Consider the following 18,822-nt stretch of genomic DNA (forward strand, 5'->3'; position numbering starts at 1 on the left):
CTATGGGATAACATAGATGTTTCAGCAGGGAACAGATGTTCAAGACATATCTACATGTGGCATAGTTCTCTCTCAAAGAGAGGGTTCACTGACTTCGCCATACAGACTCTTTATGGGGGATGTTCTCTATGCACATTTGATAGACGTAAACCAAGGTTATGCACCGAGTCCAGTCGCTTTAGGTGGCCTTGCAGACCCATATATAACACATCTGTAGTCCAGGGCAGAACGTAGCCTAGACCGGTGTATCTGCAAAACAGGTGTTCTGTCAGATACCCAGCGTTTTCGCGACAGCACTTTAAGCATATTCAGGGATTGGGACACTTTATTTTTGATGATGTTTATGTCTGGCAGTTATGCGAGATCTTATTCAGAAAAATTCATGTTTGTTTAACTGGAACTATAATTCCATTTAAGTAGAGGGTGGGATCAATTTGCAAACCGCTTTTAAGTGAGAAAAGAACAGCAACTGTTTTTTGTAAGGAGAATTTAAAGCCATTTATGTCCGGCCAAACCGCAAGTTATGTCGATTGCATTTATTTGTATTTGATGTGCATGTTATTTGCAGGCCATCAGCATATAAAGAATGCGTAATGGACGTTGGATCTTAGCTATGGAATTCATTTTCATGACAAATAGGGGGGTACTTAAAATACACCTCTGAGGTACCCTATTTTGCTGAATGAATTTTTCGGAAGTGATGGAACCTAGCCGTACATGAAATTAAAGCTCAGACAGAAGTGCTCTAATTGTCCAATGTCCTTTACTACTCAGGATGGATTGGAAAGTCATCAATTGTGGCACCGCAGGAAAGCGGCCTCAGAGGGTCGGCCGCCCCGTCCCGTGCCGTCCGTGACTCTTCGCCGAAGGACACGCCGCTCTCCAGCACAGTCCGAAGACTCAACATCCGAAACGGAGCCCACAGACCCGCCACCACCCCGTCCTGTGCCGTCCGTGACTCTTCGCCCAAAGACACGCCACTCTCCAGCCCCATCTGAAGACTCCACGTCTGAAACGGAACCACCAGACTCGCCTCCGCCCTGTCCCGTGCCGTCCATGACCGTTCGACCAAGGACACGCCGCTCTCCAGCACCGTCTGAAGACTCCACGCCTTAAAAGGAACCGACAGACTCGCCGTCCGCCGGTATATGGCGCCACTTGTGCTGCCAATGCAGAAGGTTGCCAAGCCTGGGCTTATCAGGATTATCGCTTCTTGGCCTTTTGGCTAAGCGAGGCCGTTACGCTGCCCGTCGAGCCAGCGGATCTTCGAGAGGTTCCTGTCCAGGAGGGCCCCCTGATTCAACGTACCGGAGGTCCGTCCTGCTGGCCGGCGCCGCGCTCCTGCCGTGGTGACCCGGGCCCCAACATGGAGCGACCATGCCCAGCCCTCCGACTGTGTCCTGCCGCGGTCCTACGCGGCGGCCGCAGCTGCTGCGGCTTTCCACCATGGCGCCTCATCGCCGGACTTAAGGCCCTGACGGGTGTTTTCCTCCTCCCCGTTCGGCGGCCGCCCGAGCGCCGTTCTTTCGACGCTCCAGGGTGCCGCTATGTTATCGGCACGCTGGCCCCATCGGCGCGTTTCGCCAACGATGGACGGTGTTGTGCGGTGGAATGTGTTGGTGCGTGTGTGACTGTGTTTATTCCCGCAGCCGTGCGCATCAGCCGGACTTTTCCACCGCGCAACCGTTGGCACCGCTTGACATCATCACCCCGTCGCCGTGGGGCCGCCATCCAGGACGTCGGGAGGAACCCTGGACCCGCCCCTCAGCAAGCGCCGCCCAGGAGCCGGTGCTTGGCCACCCCTACAGTCTGCCCGACGAACTCTACAGCGAGACCGTTGCCGTTTTCCTATGTTCATTGTTATTGTTTTGTTTCTTTCTTTTATTTCCATGATGGCATCTTTTCGTTTTGCTTCTTTTAACGCACAAGGTTTTCGGCACCCCGACAAGTAACGGGAAGTGCTTCATCCTGCGCGTTCGCATCGAGTGGATGTTTTATTTTTACTGGAATATAATTTTCGCACTCCTGCTGACGTTCTTACTTTTCATTCTCGTTTTAATGTAGATGTCTTTTTTTCGTTATCGGACAATCAGTGTTGTGCCGGCTTATAGAGGAGGTGCTCACTGCACATTTGGCGTTGATGGGCACGTGATTGTTGTGGACATTTTTCTCGATGGCCGCAGGACTCGTTTTATAAACGTTTACGCACAAGTTACGCGCGGTGTGACAAATGAGTTTTTCCGGAAAATTGCGCCACACTTTCTGAAAAAAGTGCCCCACGTCTTGCTCGGGGATTTCAACTGTGTATTGGACACACAACACGACATCAGGGGGCCCGGCCAGGGCGCTTCCAACTACCACGCGAAAGAGCTTGGGAAGCTATAGTGCGGTCGCAACGCTTAGAGGACGCGTGGGTCGCTCTTCACGGCGACCACTTTGAGGCCACGCGCGTCTGGGGACAGAGCGCGAGCCGGTTAGACCGGGTTTACATCCCCTCCGCTCTAGCACCTTGCTTGCTCCAGTGCGCAGTCCTGCCGTTTCCCTCAGGCCTTAAGCTAAGAGACCACTTCCCAATGTTAGCTTCCGCGCAGCGCCTGGCGGTTCGAACAACCCCCTGATGTGGTGCATGGATGCCGCGGTGCTTTTTGATGACCAGTGTCTTGCTCACATCCGCACTGAAGTGTTTGTGCCCGTTGCTGGTGTCGACCAAGTGTTTCCCGCTGTTTGCGAGACGCTCAAGTGTGGTTGGCGCGATGTTCTCGTTCGCGCGGGGAAAGCGCGGCGCCTTCGCGTCACGACCGCGTTGAACGATACCCTTCGCCGTATGCGCATCGTCCGCGATGCCGGTACGCTTACTTTCGCGATGCCAGAGTATCTGGAGACGTTGCGCGTGCGCTACCACCGCGTCCTCGAGCACAGCTCGCGCGCGTCTCCCTACCATTCCATCCCGTTTGCCGCTCGACGACGGCGCTGACATCGGGCATGCCCAAGCCATTAGTCAGCGCGGTGACAGAGCCAGTCGAGTGGAGGCGGTCGCGTTGGAGGACGGCTCCACGTCCTCCGACCCAGCTGTTATTGGGCGTGTGTTCAGCGAACACTTCGCGGCACTCTTCACGTCCAGAGGGCTCGATGAGCAAGAGGGTTTCGAGGAGGCCGTCGGCTCGTTTTGCGGGCCCCTTCCTCAGCTCCCTGAGGACGCATGCGCGGCGCTTAGGTCGCCCGCTACATTCGAGAAGGTTCGAGCGGCCTTAGGCGCCATGAACCAGTCCACCACCGCTGGCCCGGGTGGACTGGTGGCCGGTTTCTATTCAACCTTTTTCGACGTCCTCGGCCCTGTGTTGCTTGACCTCGTTAACCTCCTTTTTGAGAGCGGCTCCATTCGTCCCTCGCTTAGTGTGGGCCGCATTGCTCTGATCCCAAAGGAGGGTGGCACTGCGTCGAACCCCTCGGCGTGGCGACCGATCACCCTCCTTAACACCAACTACAAGCTCGTTGCCACCTTGCTTGTCCGGAGGCTGCGTGTCCACCTGCAGGACTTGGTCAGTCCCTACCAGTCCTGCGCGGAGCCCGGACGGTCGGTGTTTGCCTCGCTCACACTGACGAGGGACGTGTTTGAGTATGCCTGCTCAAAACAGGTCTCCGGGGCCTTTGTCGCTCTGGACCAGGCTAAGGCTGGATGGAGCATGGTTACTTGTTAGCTGTATTCCGTGCTTTCGGTTTTTTTTTGTCCGTACCCTCCGCTCGCTTTATACAGGCCTCACTAGCGAGCTAGTCGTGAATGGTAGCATTGCCGGCTCCTTCCCAGTGACGCGGGGAGTGCGACAGGGGTGACCGCTTTCGCCGGCCCTCTTCATCCTCGCACTCGACCCGCTGCTGCGTAGGGTTGCAGCAGAAAGGTGAATTCGTGGTTTTCCACTGACCGGGCATGACCGTCACGGCGTACGCGGACGACGCATCCCTTTTTGTACGCCATAGTGACAGCTTCAGCACGTTCTTGGCTATTTTTTCGCAGTACGCAACTGTCTCGGGAGCGCAACTGAACACGTCAAAGAGCCACGCCCTCCGGTTCAGCCAGTTCGGGGAGCTCTGCCAGCAGACGTTCCCTTTCTGAGCGCGGTTCGCGTTCTTGGCGTGTTCTTCGAGCCCACCGGGGTTTCTCCTTGCGTCTGGGACGAAGATGTCTCGCGGGCGGCAAGTGCCCTCCCCGACGCCGCGCATTTCAGTCTGCCCCTACACGTGAAGGTCGCCGTGGTCAAGACGTGAGCGTGCGCCTTGGCATTCTATGTGGCACGCGTTGTGATGATCCTGCGTCGCACTGGCGTCCCTGATTGGGACCTTCGTCTGGGATGGCGGGACAGCGCAGGTTGCCCGCCACCTCCTCCACCTTCCGACACGCAGGGGGGCATCGGTCTGCCCTGCATCCCGACTGTGCCACGCATACTCGCACTGAGAACGGTACAAAGTTTGTTGGCGAGCGACTTTTATCCCGGCCGCTCCCTCATGTTATATTGGCAGAGCACGGCGCGGTGCGCGTTTCTGCCCACGCACCACATCGGCCCGCAGGCGGAGAGGCCTTTGGCCTTTTACCGCGCGGTCGCCGGTATGAAGTCGGCGCTCGAGGCCGACCTCCCCGATATTGACGCAGCTAACGTGGCTCTCACACGCATTAGCGAACTGGTGGCGTGCTCGAGGCTCTCAGCTAACGACCAACGCGCGACAGCTATTTCCAAGTGGCGCGTTTGGGCGAATGGGCGGCTGCCGCACAAAGTGCGGGAATTTGACTGGCTCAGGCGCTGGGGCATTGTGCCCAACGAAGAGTGTGCAAACTGTGGGGCTCCAGAGAGCCTGTCCCATGTTTTCTTCGAGTGTGTGGTCGCCAGAACCATGTGGCACCTCGTATATAGACTTTTTCGTGTATGCCAAGACTCCCGTGGCAGGCGGCAGCGTGGCTGCTTCGAGCCTGGTCCCTCTTGAAGACCTTCAGGACCACTTCGCAACCATGTGGGGGCCAAAAGAAGTAGACATCACCCTTCTGCTCTACACGATAACAGTCACTGAAACGAATGAATTCCGCCTTGACGACTTCACCGAAGAAGAAGTTCTCCGCAAGCTTCGCAATTGCGAGAACACCGCCCCGGGAAACGACCGCATCACCTACCACCACTGGCGCACCCCCGACCCGGAAGCAAAGTTCCTGACTGCAGTGTTCAACGCATGCATCAAGTACGAGAGAGTGCCCCCAGCTTGGAAGGAGTCTAGGACCATCCTGATCCAGAAGAAGGGACAACTCGAAGACGTCACCAACTGTCGCCCAATCGCCGTCGGCTCGACGATCTCGAAACTGTACGCCAGTTGCCTAGCCTCCAGGCTGCAGCGGTAATTTGGAGAGCACGAGACGCTCTTGCGCTGCCAAAAGAGATCCCTGCCGCTCGACGGTGTGTTCGAGCACAATTTCGTGCTGCAAGAGTGCCTTGACGCGGCGTGGGCTGGCCGTGGGGAGCTCTGCATCAACTTCCTCGACTTTTCCAATGCCTACGGCTTCGTAGGACAAAGCGCAATGATGGACACCCTGCGAGGATCCGGCGCCGGGGACGAATTCTGCACCATCGCCGCCAACGTCTACACGGACATCATCATCCGCACCGTGGGAGTCTCCGCGAGAATTCGCCAAGGCTGTCCCCTCAGTGGACTTCTCTTCAACCTCGCCATCGACCCGGTTCTGAAAGAGGTGCAGTGAGATGAGCGGCAGCACAACGTCCTTGCCTACACAGACTTCACACCGCTCATTGACAATCCGAAACAGGTGCAGGCCAGTATTAACAAAGTGGCAGCGCTCCCTTCTAAGTTCTCACTCAAGCTAAACCCGGCCAAGTGTAAGATTCTCCACATCTTTGGCTGGACGCCTATTGGAACCAGACAGTCTTCAAGATCGAGTCTTCAAGAGCGACAGCATCGCCATTCCAACTATTAATTGATCCAACTGGTTGTGTTGCGCTGTTAAAAAATTATAACGCAGTAAAAACCTGCCACAAACTTCCGTTCTTCTACAGGAAGCCATATCCTTATGCCCGGGCAGCAGGGGCAGGGCCCAAGCCCACCAAAATTGGCTGTTTGGAGCCCCAACCACGCCGGACATACAGGTAGCAGGACGCAGAAGAACACACCTCACTCAAAAGGCAGAGCAGGCAATATCGTAACTCAAGGTTTGCTTCCCCTCTTGGCTTGTCCAAAGTCGGAGATTTCTAGTCAACGGCAAAAGTACGATCCAAGCAGTGCAAATACCTCTTTTCCTGCATTTCCTGGCATTTTAAGCATCAGCTTCACTGTGGAATGTTTCAAAACATAACACTTTTTTCTCATAAACTGTCCACAAGTAGCTGTTGAAAGCATAGAAAAAAGGGCTCAGCGGCATGATCAAGCGTCGCGCACCACAATCTTCTACTACTTCAGAACAGACAGTGACTGTATCCATTTAGCAACATAAAAACATTCATGTGTCAGATAGCACATACTTTTTTAGCATTTCCTCCACCCTGGGAAGTTTAAAAAAAGATGCTATCAGCGCTGTACACCACAGCACTCTGGAATATGAAAAATGGGGGTCAGAGCTGATCCTTAGTGGAAGAGTTCGGGCTGTTGTATGGTACTACCTCTCTGCCACCGCCCCCTCTTTCCATTCAGAGTCAAGTGCGCCATAAGGAAAAGCAATCAACAGCCCGGGATGGAGCACAGTGGCAACACGGAGCGGGGAATGAAGGACGTGGCCAAAATGTGGAAGTGGCCGCCACGGAGCCTTGTAGTGCCACCCCTAAAGATCTTCTGCTTTCACCGCAGTTTCCACATCAGCGTTGGTTGACTGGCGAACGGGTGCGGCTTGCAAGAAAGAAAAATGGACGCATCATCATCTGCTGCTTATCAACCTGGCGCCAGAGCTGCACTTGCGTCGCACTGCGTCAAAGCCTGCGAGTACAAAAGGAGCCCTGAAAGCTCGGCCGGGCTCACTTGGCAGTAGCGACGGAGCCTTGCAGTACAACCCCTAAAGATTTTCTGCTTTCACTGCAGGTTAGTTTGGAGAGCCATTTGCTTACATAGGGTATTTGAAAATTTCACTTTCTGTGCTTCGTCGCTGCTTCCTATTTTCAAATTTTTTTTTACTCCGTATACGTAAAGTACTGTTGTTAATGTCTGTGGTCTGCATGCGGTAATTGTTCGCTGCTGCAGATTGACCACTGCGAAGATGGCTAAGGATGTGGCTAACTTGAAGGAAGAGATGAAGGACGAAAGCGGCCTCAGGGGCTCAGCCGCCCCATCCCGTGCCCCCCTCAGTGCCTCGCCGCCAGCACGATCCGAAGACTCCCTTTCGGACTCGGAGCCCACAGACCCGCCTCCACTGAGCATCGAGCCATCATCGCCACCCCTTCTCCTCTCTCCACAGGAGATTCGGAAGCCAACGACGAGCCAGCAAGCACTGCGCCACCCAGCAACAAGCAGTCTGCAAGCCAGCCCATCTCGACGCAGTGAGGAATGCGACCTTGAAGAAGAGGAGGGGCCAACGCAAGAAGAAACGGAGACCGCACACAACGACGAAGAAAACACCATCGACCCCTGACCCTGACCGAGGATGAGGGAGTTATCACCGACCACACCAGACGCCTCCAGTGTTTGCTGCGCGAGCCTGTGTCTGACGAGGGTTGGGGTGGCTTCCCTTCTATTTTGCAGGAAGGCATCGCGGAGGTTTCGAAGGCAGTAAAGCTGCCGCCGGCTCTGGCTAGAGGTAAGCCGTGACGCCTGACCAACCCCGAAAACACTCAGCAGATACAGTAGCTGTACCGCAGAAATCGCCGTCAAGCCGAACACCTGATCGTGGAAGGCGTATCTTTGCTCTGCCCGGTCCATCTTGAAGATCTTCACGGCCACGTGGGGACTCAAGGAAGTAGACACCGCCTTTCTGCTCAAAAAGACAAGCGTCATTCAGGCGGCTGTGATTCCCACTCGACAACTTCACCGAAGAAGTTCTTCGGAAGCTTTGCAAGTGCGAGAACGCCGCCCCGGAAACGACCGTATCACCTACCACCACTGGCGAACCACCGACCCAGAAGCAAAGTTCCTGACGGAAGTGTTCAACGCTTGCATGAAGTTAAGGGACAACTTGAAGACGTCACCAATTGGCTTCCCATCGCCCTCGGCTCGACAATCTCGAAGCTGTACGCTGGCTGCCCAGCATCCAGGCTGCAGCACTGGTTCGGAGATCACGAGACCCTCTCACGCAGCTGAAAGGGGTTCTTTCCACACGAAGGCGTGTTCGAACACAATTTCGTGCTGCAGGAACTCCTTGATACGGCGCGGGACGGCTTTGAGGGCTCTGCGTCGCTTTCCTTGACCTTATCAACGCCTTCGGATCCGTCACCCACAACGCTATCATCGCCGCCCTGCGAGGAGCCGGCGCCAGGGATGACTTCTGCGCCACCGTTGCCGACCTATACCATGACAACACCACTCGCATCGTAGCAAAGGACGGAGCTAAGCAGCCCATCGACATCTCCACGGAAATTCGCCAGGGCTGCCCTCTCAGCGGGCTCCACTTCAACCTCGTCAACGACCCAGTACTGCGGGAAGTGCAGGGCGACGAGCAGCAGCACAATATCCTGGTCTACGAGGACGACCTCACCCCACTCACCGACAACCCGGAAGAACTTCAAGCGCGTTTTAACAAATGGCGGCACTCTATTCCACGTTGAGCCTAAAACTCAACCCTATAAAGTGCAAATCTCCACCTCTCCAGCAAGACCCCCGGGAACGAGATCAACTGTTTTCAACACCAACGGCACTGATATAGCAACCAATAATGATTATGAATCTCCCATCTTTTCTAGGAATCCCAGTCGGATTCAGCGTGTTCCCGAACACGGCAACAGTCGACGAAGCCATCAGCGTAGGCCGCCGCCTGCTGACCTCAATGCTCGCCCCGTGGCGGAGGTTGGACGCTGTCAAAACATTCGTATACCCAGCGCTCAACTTCTCCATGCGGTGCGGGCTGTTAGGTAAGGTAGAGTAGGAGCGCCTCGACGAAGCCCTGCGACCACTCATTAAACGCACTCTCTACCTTCCAGTGAGTGCGGCTAACGAGTACATCTACGGCAGCGCAGAAGCGGGCGCGGCGGGAATTCAGCCGAACAGCAGCCGGGGTTCTTCCGCTATGTCTGCCGGACGGCCGAGTCCCTCACCGCCACCCTGCCCGAGGTCGACGTCTCTGAGACGCAGGCCTCCCGCGTTCGCGAGCTCCTTGCCATCCAGGAGGCTACACCAGACCAGCTACAGCGGAGCAGGCAGGTACGGTGGCGGGACTTGACGTCACACTCGTTACCATCCGACGTCCGCGACTTCGGCTGGCTGCGAGGCTGGAGTGTCCTACCGACGGGGGTCCGCATCGCCGCGTGGGGCATCGCTCCTTCTTCGCGGTGTCCCCAGTGTGGTGCGACGGAGACCCTCGAGCACGCGCTCTTCGAGTGTGTAGTAGCGCATACTTTTTGGCGCCTCCTCTCGCGCATGTTTTGTTACACTTGACGCGCGCACTAGGACGCGTGATTTTTCATTCGCCTGCTTCTTTGTGTGGGCGCGTTTGTGTTGTGGCGCCAGCGTGGCGTCGCTTCGTTGCAGGGCCGGCCTCAGCGCGCGATGTTCCTCCTGCTCCAGCGCGTACGAGCGCGCATGTTCGAACAGGCGTGCTTGGATCGAGTGACCCTTGCAGAAGAGGAGTTTGTGCGGCGGTGGAGTACCCGCTTCATCGCCGCCAGCGGGGGCCGCGTGACCGTGCGGCTCCCAGATGAAAAACATTCAATTGGTCCTAGCTGGTTTCAGCTGGGACCAGTTCAACTGTGTTATGGAATAATTCCCAGTTGGGACCAGCTGCCAATGGGTCCCAGCTGCCCAGTTGGGACCCACTGCCAGCTGGTCCCAACTGGGAATTTTTCCACAAAACCAGTTCAACTGGTCCCAACGGCTGGGACCCATTGCAAACTGGTCCCAACTGGGACCAGTTGCCAGCTGGTTATGATTATTGGTGCTGCTGCTTTTGCCACAGTGCACAGTCTGGTCAAAAGCCACCCAAAAGGCAGGCAGTGACCCCACAGTCAGCACATACTGTCCACAGCATGAAAAGTGTTAAAACTATTTATTAAAACATGCACTTCCAGGGGTGGAAGCAGGCTCCAGCTTTCTGGAGCAGGCACGGGAGCAGCAAGTCTTATTTTGGAGCAATTTGTAGGCTATTTGGGAGCACTTTTGGAGCAGACTGGCAACATTTAAATGCGACTGAGAGCAATTTTGTTTGCAACTCGCCCAAAAACTGCCGAAATATTGATCATCAATCCTACAGGCCAGAATTCTTTAAAAGGACTGCAATCGCGCTAAAGATATTTGCTACAGTTCATTAAAAAAATAGACATGTGGCAGCTGCTACAAACAGTAGTTGCAGCAAATAAGCTGTCATCAATTTCAGTTCCGAAAAAAAGAGAAAACATCATATTGGCGACAGTTCGTCAAAACCGTCAAGAGTGCTGCAGAATCTCGAATATACTATGTCAGGACCGAAAAAAAAAGAATCAATACCCGCCATCCAGTGGATTTTAAAATTTGGAAAATTGTTGCAGCCAAACGAACAAGAAGGTACTCACATAATTTGTGCCCTCACGTAAATGCGCACCAAGAATTTAACACCCAAGCATATATGAAAAAAAAATGCACCAGCGTACACGCGGGTGCACCCAAGGCAGGCTGTGGAAGAACGCGTTGCTCTGTACAGCTGTGAAAGGTGCGAGTAGCGAGAGGACGCCGGCCGCGCCGCTGTGAAGATGTAACCCCATAACTGGCCAGGCCAAACCAAAGCAACGCCAATGCGTGCGAGGTAAGAGCATGACAGTACCTCGCACGATGGGTAGAAAGTCAGGTGTCCATTCCCTGGCAGCACCACGTGCAAGAAGTTCGTAATTCGATTGTGAAATTAGCTCAGGTAAATAAAATTTACCGCCGTTTACCCTGCCCGCGCTGGCGGTTGCTTTGCAGGTCAAGGTGTCCGGAATCCTAAACAACCGATTCGGTTTGGGGCTAGTAAGCCAGGCCTATGGCAAGGAGGCCGTTTTAAGCGCTGTTTATCTCCAGAGTGAAAGCCTTTAATGGCTCATGCTCACAGTGTCTGTGCTTGCGCTGGAATCATGCCAACTGTGGCCTCTCCTCCAGGCTAGTGCCACAGCACAACCACCTCCTCCAACAATTTCCTTTCCTCAAATTCATTTTGGCACAACCTCCTCAGTAATTTCCTTTCCTCAAATTCATTTTCACTACAGTACTCTTTCTGTTCCTTCTTTCACTCCCACTTCCTCTGCAAACAGAAGAATCAAGACAGTTACTGCTTTGCTTACTGCGGAATTTCCTTGCCTCAAATAGAATTTTCATTTTCTTCCCTATGGCCCCTCTCTCTGTCTTTTTTCTTTCACTCCCACTGCCTCCCTTCCTGTACAGCCATGGTTGCTAGCAGCCGAAACAACCCAAAAGTGGGATTCAGGCGTGCACTGACCCAGGGAGCCAGTTACGAGCGCTTCCTTTCTTTAAAATGATCGGAGTGTAAAACATCAACGCCAACACCAATGAACAAAGTGAACACAAACAGACAATGGCAAGGGCAATGAACAAAGTGAACACAAATAGACCATGGCAAGGGCACCGTTTCTGCCAAAGAGCTCCCTCTAAAACACTGCAACGCTTCCTTTCCTTAAAATGATCCGAGTGTAAAATGTCAACGAGCGCCAAAGGGCTCCCTCTAAAACACTACAACGCTCTAAAACACTGCAACGCTTCCTTTCCTTAAAATGATCAGAGTATAAAATGTGAACACAAACAGACAATGGCAAGGGCAATGAACAAAGCGAACACAAACAGACAAAGGCAAGGGCAACGTTTCTGCCAAAGAGCTCCCTCTAAAACACTGCAACGCTTCCTTTCCTTAAAATGATCCGAGTGTAAAATGTCAACGAGCGCCAAAGGGCTCCCTCTAAAACACTACAACGCTCTAAAACACTGGCTCTAAAACACTGCAACGCTCCCTTTCCTTAAAATGATCAGAGTGTAAAATGTCAATGCCAATGAACACAATGAACACCAGCGACGGCGCCGCCGCGAAACAGGCGCCAAAGAGCTCGCTCTAAAACATTGCAATCAAAATAGATACCGCAGTCACCAAAGACAAAAACCGCACACGCGGGAAGCCCGCCATGCGCCAAGCGGTTCGGGAAAGCGGCTGTGGGTTGACCACAAGGCTTTCGCCAAGCACACTAGATCTCCAGTGCATTCGGTAATTTTTTTCCTTTCTCCAAGAGCGAGCCCAACTGTCGATGCCAATGCAGTTGCGTCCGTTTCGTAGCGAGCGCCCAGTGTTGCCCAGGTGACAATAACACTCGGCTAAATTTGGCTCTGTATACTTGCAATGGGCATAAATTGCCGTTTAGGCGCATCTTGGCGCAGGAGATTAAATTGGCGCAGCATGGCGCAGCACTTCCACTCCTGCACTTAGGTGCTCCCAAGCTTTCTCAGGAGGGATTTCCTGACGTCTTGTATTTTTTCGGTCAGGAGTCTCGGGATGACTGCCACGGTTGCTTCAACGTCTATGCCTTTCTGGGAGCCCCACTGCCAGACTGTAGCTGAAAATTAGATTGAAATGAAGTTTTAACGTCAGCATGCACATTATGCAACAGACTTGCTGCCATATGCCCTCTCCAACTATACAGTTGGCGAGGGCAGGAACATGAGAAAATGCAAAATTCCAGCCCTGCATTTCATAAAAATTGTCACAGAAGGCAGAAATGCAGCAAGTTACAAATACTACATGCAAGGTTACCTAATCTATTGTGGCTAACGATGTATAATACAGCATGCATGGTAAAAGAGCCAAACAATTGAAAATGAACAGACGTTAACACTTGTAGTAGTGAGCAATCAGTCATACATTGCCCAACTAGTAGATCGAGTTCCCATGTAAAAAGACGAGTTCAACTTCCTCTTCAGTGCACCTTTAAGGCATTGAGATCAAGATATATGCTGTGATGCTTTCTGAGGCCATTCACAATTATGGTAGACTTCAGACACCATTCATCACCGATGGTTAGACCAAAGCGATGACACGTAAATAATTCACTGCGGCATACAATGAATGAAGAACCAGAAAAGATTAGGATTGGAAATCTGTTCTCGAACTCTCCCATTACCTTCAATAACGGCAATCTTTTCAGGCGTCAGGGCCTGCTTTGCTGGCTGCCCCAGGGCTCTTTTTGTCGGTGCCACCGAGCCACTAACTGAACGCTCTGCCAACACTTCACTCGTCCAGATGGCCTGGGCCGCATCTTTGCATACCAATGTAGCTTTCTTGGAGCCAAAAATCTTGACTGCCTGGCCGGCACTAATAACCACACCTTTTGTTAGATTAAACTATGGACGAAACGAGAAATGAAATTAGCACAAGTTTTGAAGGACTGTTACACATATCAATTATGAGTACACAAATGGTCAGTAAAGGCAAGAAATTTGCATTGCCCAGCGCGGGTTGACCATGTTAGTATTTCATATGCATGGCAATGTGAACCAGCATGGTGGCTAAGTGGTTAGGGCAATCAGCTACTAAGCCAGAGGACCTGGGTTCGATCTCAGCTGCTGCAGCCACAATTTCATAGAGACTAAATGCAAAATTTGCCTTTGTGTTGTCAGTACATCCAAAGCCCTTCACTTCGGTGTCCGCCATAGCCCATGTATCACTATGAGTCGTTAAACGGCACGACTTGAAATTTATTTCTACAATTTGCATGCCAATATCACCAATTACATTTTGACTTATTAAGGTATCTAACAGCAGTATTAATTATACCGAATATAAAAGCTTGTCATCTTAAACATCTTGTAAAGGCCTTCATTTCAGCTGCGGGTCATCATTTGAGGTGAGTCTGTTCATTTTTCCATACTTCCCATTCTTGTGCACAAAGCCTACATACACAGGATTCAATGCCTGTCAGTTTGACCTGCGCTGTCACTTACTAGACCACTGTTCATAGCATTACTGAAACAGAACAAAATTTCTTTTATGTGCCCTTTTAATTAAACACAAGAAACTTGCGTGGCCAGGCTACATACGGTAACAGCAGACATACAAATCTGGAAGAAAATATTTTTGGTAGGAACTCCAATAACTGTACACTGCAGAGATCAGAAGTGTATCGTTAATTCATTGTAAGTTCAAGCTGCCCAGACAACGTTAAAATAACAGAAATTCAACCACCAGTGCTCTTTTCTGCATGCAGCCTTTCTCCCCCGGTGCCTTTAAACACTCATGTGACCATGCACCAAAATGGCTTATGACAAGTTCCTATAAGATTACTTACAGATCCATCTGACAGGTGGCAAAAATCTTCAGGCACTGTAAAGAACAAACCAAAAACAGGAGATAAACAAAAGTGGCATGTTTTCACCTTGCAAATAAGTAATTTTTCAGAATTACATTGTAAAGAAAATTCAATTCTTGAGAACAGAGGTGCAGGTAGGTGTCCAGCTTAAATAATGTGCTGCTAAGAGCAAATCAGTTATCTCAATCAACGTAAAAAATTCAAAGCTGTTAAATAACACTGATGACAAATTGCTAAAAGCACTACCTACAGTACAATTGCCCAAGTGCAGTAACTTTTAGACACGGAGTCAGCACAACATGCATAATCTAAGGTATAGTGTAGGGCTCTCTATTAATTTTGACCACACAGAATTTTTAACATGATACAACATTGCACACAACAGGTTTCAACATTATGCCCCAATAAAAAAGCAGCCAATGCAACTTGAAATCCAGTGCATGAATGTTTTCACCTGATGGGCCACCTTTGGCTTCCACAATGCATAAACATTTCCAAGCCATGAATACGATAACAGCTACTGAGGCAGCACAGCAGGTGCTGCTGGCAGTGGCAATGCACATCACTGCACTAACAGTGCAAAGCTTTGTACAGGCCTTTCACCAAGCAATATGATAGCACTAATATGTAGGTATGAACTATTGAAACAGTGGCTTTGGAGAACACTGCAAGGACAAAGCTCTTCTGTTGCTTGGTCTAACATTAACAAATAGTTATGTTCACGTAAAAATCCTGATGTCCTCCTGTTTATAAAAATGATTTACTTACGAGGTGCATGCTCTTTGTCGGGCAGAGAAGCAGGCCCCATGACCTGGCTGTCATCAGCTGGAGAGCCTCTCATAAAGGGAGACGAAGAATAAAGACAGCAAAATTAGAACTCAAATTCTCCATTCAAACCACTGTAACCACAATGAACTATTTTACTACTAAGTGTCTGAATATCAGACAGTACAAATGCTTACAGCATGGTGGCAGTGACGACATGCTATTGCTTGGACCTGCTCCGTCTGGCTCCAAGCTGCTGCTTGAACCTGTGAAGGCTCCCGCACTGCACAGGTTAATGGCTGCACTGGGCGCAGGTGAAGAACTTGCACCTGCAAGTCAAGGACACATCACCAAATAGTGTTTTGCCTCCACAATTACTAGGCACTCTCAAGCGAAATTGTAAATGATACATTTCGGTGCTACCAACCTGCAATTATTGTACTGGAGGTTGATATGCCATGAACCTTCCCACACACAGGGGCCCATGCTAGTTAGACCCTAAACAATATGCACATACTAAAGAAGCTGCCATTCTTTTAGTAGCAAACATGCTCCAGACAAATGACGTCAAGCTGTTCAGAAGCAGTAATAACATGCATCAAGTTTTCTAGTTAACACAGTTTCAATTAAAGGAGAGAAGGGACATCAAATTTCACTTGTGTCCATCACTGCTCATACATATAACAATACTATTTGCCAACATTAACATTTTAAGGGAAGAACTGCCTCAACATACCATCACTGGATTTTATGCACTGCATGACCAATCTACTGAAAAATTTGTAATACCAAAATCACGGTGCTTATTGGAGCTTTTAAAGAGTGTGCAGCCAGAAATCATATTTCCCATGCAGTGATGAAAACAATAGCAACATCTATTTCCCCCATCAACGCAAACAAGATTAACTACATATCCGCACTTGTGAGCCTCCACAAGCAGTGGCAATGTAGCATAACTCTACAACGAGCTGGCAGTCACAAGTGCATGCTTTTTTGATGATCAAAACTGAGCTGATGTAATTCATAAAGGAGGTTTGTATATGAGAAGCAGCGGTTGCCATTTTGCGTACAGCTTGAACTGTGCAGGCAGTGATAAGGCGGTTAGACATGCACACAGCACCTGCTTGCCCCTATGCCAAAAAGGGCAGTCATTGTAGCTTAAGTGCTCCCTCTACAAGCAACCATATAAAAACTTATAGTGTTGGATGTTACAATTACTCTGTCAGCATGCTTCCTGGTGAAAGAAAACCTCTTTGCTAGACCAGTTCCATGCCCTCCCCCATTTGTGCCCCGAACTGGAGTAACAAAAGCATTTTTAAAGCAAGATAAAGAACCGGTGAAGGCAGGTCTACGTTTGACAACGCCCGCAATTTACCTTGCCACAAATTGTTACTCTGGGTACAGGTGAAATTTAAGTTACATGATTGGACACCAAAATGATACTACTGTCTTGCTAGCCAGAGCACAATCACTACATGAATAAAAAAGAGTACAATGAAAATGCATAGCCACAAGTGAAGGCCTTACCTTCTATGCCCCTCTTCATGATGCTTTGTTCCACTAAAAAGAAAAAGTTAAATCTTATACACAGCGAACAAAAGTAAAAAGTGAACGGTTTTGCAGGAACAGCAGATTATGGCTAGAGTTCTGCACTTTTTGTGCACTGTAACAATACAAGCACTGCACATAACTCAACAACGTGCATAACCCTAGTTCAAACCTTGTAATGCTTTTCAATCATTTTCAAAACATCCAGGCTTTGATTATCAGTTAATAATTAAGGATTGGATCGCATCACAACCAGCCGACCATAAAAATAGGAAGAAGGGCTAGTGTGGAAGTACTTGCCCTGAAATATTTTGCTTTCCAAGCAGCGCTGGAGGGACTCCACTTGAGAGACAAGGAAATCCTTGTCTCTTTGCAGCCCTTGAGCTTTCTCCTTCCACATTTTTTTTCAGCATTTGCTCGTCTAAGCTCTTCATACGAGCAAAGTGACTCATCGTCACCCGATGAAGTCGTTATTGAGTAGCGCCTCTTCCGGCTCTGAAAATTCAAAATAAACTATCAAGTAACATACACTGGGCCATCAGCCCTAGGTTTACTTATATGCTGCTTACCTGCCCGTGGAAGGATGAGTCCGAAGGCGACATTTCCTCCGGCTGTGCACTCTTCATGTGCTTTTCTAAAATTGCACTGTAGGCAGCACTCCTACTGCTGTCTCTTATCTGCTTTTTTTTCATGGCAGCCTAGTGCAAAGAGGAGGCACATTAAGCACAACAAATCAGAATTATAAAGTGAGTGCCGGCAATTGAACATTTGATCATTGTATGAGGCTTGGATGCCACTGTAGCTGGTGAGCATACCTGCTTTTCCTTCTTCTTCTGGCTTTGAGGCTCCAAATCTTCCGGGATTTCTTGAGTTCTGATTTTGGGCATTGTCACCCTTTTCGTTGAAATTTTTTGCGTGAGTTCATCACGTGTTTCTGCGCAAATTGTGAAACAGATGGAATATATTATGACCTGCCAAAAACGCCAACAAAAGCAACAACAGCAGTTCGGCTGTCCGAATGCACCAAAGTTAAGCCAACTAGTTGGCACACACATGTTCGCTAGTTTTGAACTTGCGCCACGCGAAGCAGCACGAAAAGAAGCCAACCAATCCATTTCCATGTCCGTGTTTTTGCAGCCAATATGCATTTTTGTACTCCGATCGCCAATATACCCTTAAATTCAGTTCTCTGGTAGGCAAGGAATTAATGCTTTGGTCGAACCAGCGCTCCACGTGTTTGCCATCCTGTCGTAGCACGAATTAAGTTCCTGACGCAGCTGGCTGTTGCGCTGGACTAAAATAACAATCCGCTCAGGCAATCACTCGAACGCCACAGAGCGCTGAATGTCCGATTCTGTCTACGCCAGTACGATAGACACGTCGCATGGTGATAGTGGTGTTTACATTCTGAACGTGGGCTATAGGGGATGCCGTTGGAGAAATCTAACTGATTTACACTATCTAGGATAAATGAACGTGCACTGGCATCGCACAGTACACAGGCCTTTTTGCATTTCGCCTCAACAGAAATTCCGCCGCAGGCGGGATTCGCTCCCGCGACCTTAGAACCAGTAGCCCAAAGCCAAGTCACTGTCAGCCAGAGAGGCGGGTCTTGACACATGGTTACAACTTACCGGCTAGTAAGAGGACCTGCGCGTCATAGTACCCGGTGTCTGATCCGTCCCCGTCTTTATCAATCCACAGTACCGAGTACACAGACTTGTTGTTGAAGTCCTTTGTCGTCGTCGGGCGGAACTCCTCGATGTCGGACGCTGGCACCACATGCAGCTTCCTGTCGATGTCCGCGAGAAATCGCACTAATGCAAACATATTGGGCCAAGGATTTTGAGCCTGAATCCAACCTAAGAATACGTAATAAAATACCTAGGCCCAACAACGCACTGGCAAGTTGACAACAGCTACCGGCAACACGGCAAGAAACGTTGATGGCAGGTGCAGCCAGTGACAGCGATGGCGATGCCTACTGCTGGTTGTGTTCAACGCGGTTAACGCGGTTCAACCACGACAGAAAAAATAAGAGATGTCGCACCAAATGCGCAAAAATAAT

This window comes from Amblyomma mixtum, chromosome 6 (genome assembly GCF_055824585.1).
Source record: "Amblyomma mixtum isolate Tamu chromosome 6, ASM5582458v1, whole genome shotgun sequence".
Classification (NCBI taxonomy): domain Eukaryota; kingdom Metazoa; phylum Arthropoda; class Arachnida; order Ixodida; family Ixodidae; genus Amblyomma; species Amblyomma mixtum.